The sequence below is a fragment of the Pelobates fuscus genome, chromosome 9 (genome assembly GCF_036172605.1).
Source record: "Pelobates fuscus isolate aPelFus1 chromosome 9, aPelFus1.pri, whole genome shotgun sequence".
Taxonomy (NCBI): domain Eukaryota; kingdom Metazoa; phylum Chordata; class Amphibia; order Anura; family Pelobatidae; genus Pelobates; species Pelobates fuscus.
Window position 1 is genome coordinate 128,394,999 of NC_086325.1, and position 4,027 is coordinate 128,399,025.

Sequence of the window (4,027 nt, forward strand, 5' to 3'; positions counted from 1 at the left end):
ATTAATAAAAGGAATGGAACATATCAGCTATGAAGAAAGGTTAACAAATTTAAACCTCTTTAGTTTAGATAAACGTCGCCTGAGAGGGGATATGATAACGTTATACAAATATATTCAGGGCCAATACAAACCATTGTGTGGAAATCTATTCACAAACCGGACTTTACATAGCACACGAGGTCATGCGTTTAGACTGGAAGAAAGATGATTTTGTCTAAGGCAAAGGAAAGGTTTTTTTTACTGTAAGAACAATAAGGATGTGGAATTCTCTGCCTGAAGAAGTGGTTTTATCAGAGTCCATACAGATGTTCAAACAGCTACTAGATGCATACTTGCAAAAACAGAATATTCAAGGATAAAATTGTGACGAAGTGCCCTTTGCCACTTTGTCCTGGAGAGGCCTGCTTGCCTGCCTCCTCCCCTGCGACTATGGCCCTGGACTGTATTGCCCTGTAAAACTTACATTTGGGTGTGGCGAAACCGACCTCGCCACGTGTCCTTGGAGGGGGCTGATTGCCCGCCTCTTGCCTTTGGACTATGGACCAGACTTTATGGGAATGTGTTAACGCAGATAGCTATGCCATGGAGCCCATTCGTGTAGTTAAAGACTTCGGCTCCATGGCAATTGAACTGTGTGAATAGGATCTGAAGCGCTATTCGCTCAGATCCCAGCTATCTGGGGATATGTGAAATGTCTTTTATGTGTTTTATATCTTTTTGCAACCATGTGCTCAATGGAGTCTGACTCTGTCCTGGGAGGTAATTGGATTACTTCTCCAGGAGAGAGGGCTCTGTAACACCGGTCTGAGACGGAAAGCCATGCTTCATTTATTCACAAAGGACTTTCCCTTAACTTTTGAACCCCTGGTCTGATTCGTGCCATTTGTTAATATGTTGTGCCCCTGAATGGATTGATTATAAAAATGTAAGTTTTATTCATGTACTATGTAAAATCATAAAGTTATAAAAATGTATAAAAATGTGTAAGCTTTAGCTTGGAGATAATTGAGTAGATATAGTAGGAAACTCAATTATCTCCCAAGCAGAGGGGAGGGAAACTGTGGGCTGTACTATTATGTTATTGGTTGTTTTATACCTCCCCCTGGGTGTGTTCTGTTTGTACCTGACTGTAATAAAAACCAGGCTGGGTGTGCCAGCACCTCAGTTCTTCTTGACCCTTCAAAACGTAGCCTCATCTCGTTATTGGAGGGAATTGCTGTATCACACTGGGGATTGCTATGCTCTGCATATTCCCCTGAGCTTTAATCACTTAGCTCTTTTAAGAGCTTGTTCCGGATACGCTCTCCTGGAGGAGAGGTCTTCCCCACACGGTCCTGGAGGATAGAAACTGATCCAGGGTGGAAGGAAGACGGCGCGGCTCCAGTTAAGCTACGGCGGTTGTGGAGTGTGCGGTGGTTGTGGTGTCCAGTGCGGTGCTTGTGGTCCTCAGCGCAAGCTAGGAAGCGTCCATCAACGGAGGGTACTCGGTCGGAGTACACGGAGCTCCGTTACATTGGTGGCAGCGGTGGGATGGCTTCCCTAGTGCGAGGAGCAGCATCCTGGGAACACCAAGCAAATCTGGAGTATTGGTATAGTCACGTACGGTTTGACGCTATACTGAAGAGGCGGTTGGCTCTCTACGGGCCCTACCTAACAGAGGAACTGGTACAGTACATAAGGAGAGAACTGGCGGATGATCTGCAGAAGGAAGCAGAATATCGGGCAATGATAGCGAAGTATTCCGTCCCTGCGCCCCAGCAACAGCGTGAGTTACAGGGGGCCGAAGGTGCCGTCCTTCGCCCCCAGCGGCAGTGTGAACCCCAGGGAGCTGAAGGTGTCGTCCTTCCTCCCCAGCGGCAGTGTGTACCCCAGGGAGCAGAATGTGCTGTCCTTCCCCCCCCAGCGGCAGTGCGAACCCCAGGGGGCCGAAGGTGTCGTCCTTACCCCCCAGCGGCAGTGTGAACCCCAGGGAGTAGAAGGAGCCGTCCTTCCTCCCCAGCGGCAGTGTGTACCCCAGGGGGCCGAAGGTGTCGTCCTTCCCCCCAGCGGCAGTGTGAACCCCAGGGAGCTGATGGTGTCGTCCGTCCTCCCCAGCGGCAGTGTGAACCCCAGGGAGCTGAAGGTGTCGTCCTTCCTCCCCAGCGGCAGTGTGTGTTACAGGGAGCTGAAGGTGCCGTCCTTCCTCCCCAGCGGCAGTGTGTGTCCCAGGGGGCCGAAGGTGTCGTCCTTCCCCCCCAGCGGCAGTGTGAACCCCAGGGGGCCGAAGGTGTCGACTTCCCCCCCAGCGGCAGTGTGAACCCCAGGGAGCTGAAGGTGCCGTCCTTCCTCCCCAGCGGCAGTGTGTACCCCAGGGGGCCAAAGGGGTCGTCCTTCCCCCCCAGTGGCAGTGTGAACCCCAGGGAGCTGAAGGGGTCGTCCTTCCTCCCCAGCGGCAGTGTGTACCCCAGGGAGCTGAAGGTGTCGTCCCCAGCGGCAGCCTGTGTTTCAGGGAGAGGAGCGCAGCACCCTCTCTCCCCAGCGGCAGCTTACCATTACAAGGGGAGGCACCAATCTCCCAGACGGCGCAGATGGGACCGTGGTCTCTGTGCCTGACCTACCGGGATGCTGGACAGCCTATCCAGATCCCCAACTACCCTCACCGGGACAACAGGAGGAGGGGGTAAGTACCAATTCACCTCCCCAGCTAACTCCTAGCGTGGCACCAGGGTTAACAGAGGCGATGTTAACCCCTACTGACTTCCATGTTCCCTTGGCTACTGAGCCGGACTATGGTCTCAGCACCCCAGCAGAAGAGCTGACAGCTGGGCAGAGTGCAGTCGGCCCTCTCTCAAGTCCCCACAGCATGTTGCCCCATCACCCCAGCAAAATACCCAGGTGCAGTGGGTCACCCTTGTACTTGTGTGTTGTGGGTGGGCTACTCTGGCATCTATTTATTGTGGGTTGGTGGATCGACTAACAGAGGCACTGACCTACAGAAGGTCAGGTTGTCAGGATCGGGTCAGGGATCCAACACGCAGAGTACAAACAGGTACAGGGTACGTATACCGGACCTTAGAATGGCCGGACTAACGTAAGTAGTAGTAAAGAATGGTCTAGAGACAAGCCAAGGTCGAGGGAACGAGAGAGCAGGAAAACGAGAGACAAGCCGAGTCAAAGGGTAATAGAGGTAAACGAGGTAGAACAGACAAGCCGGGTCAAAACCAAAGAAACTAACAGCATACAAGAGCACTGAGTGACTAGACAAGCTAGAACCACGACAGGGCAATGAACAAACGTAGAAAGCCCTCTTTTATACCCTGATTCTAAACAGGTAATCACGCCCCCGACGAATCCTCATTCGTGCTTGGGGCTTGATTGACAGATCGGGTTGGGATGTCGTCATGACGTCGGCTACTGAACGCCACGTCATAAAAGGAAGTGGATCCCTCGCGGCCGGCGTGTAAACGGCCGAGGGAACCACGAGGAACGAGTGATTAAACCCTTTTGCGAGGAAGATCGTCCAAGTGTCTCACCTCCACAGAGGTAGAGACAGCAGGTACCCTGACAGTACCCCCCCCCCCCTCAGAAACGCCCACCGGGCGGAAGGAACCGGGACGAGATGGAAAACGGGAGTGAAAAGCCCTGCGGAGGCGAGGCGCATGCACATCCTCCTGAGGTATCCAAGACCTCTCCTCAGGACCATATCCCTTCCAATCAACCAGATATTGTAACTTCCCCCGGGAGATACGAGAATCGATGATGGAATTGATTTCATACTCCTCTTGTCCCTCAACCTGAACAGAGCGAGGAGCGGATGCTGTGGAGGAAAACTTGTTACATATTAGGGGTTTTAACAAGGAAACATGAAAGGAGTTAGGAATGCGTAAGGCAGATGGAAGAGCCAGACGATACGCAACTGGGTTAATTCGAGTCAGGACCCTGTAAGGTCCAATGTAACGAGGAGCGAATTTCATAGAAGGAACCTTCAAGCGAATGTTTTTGGTACTCAACCATACCCTGTTCCCTGGAACAAAGACTGGAGCCGCCC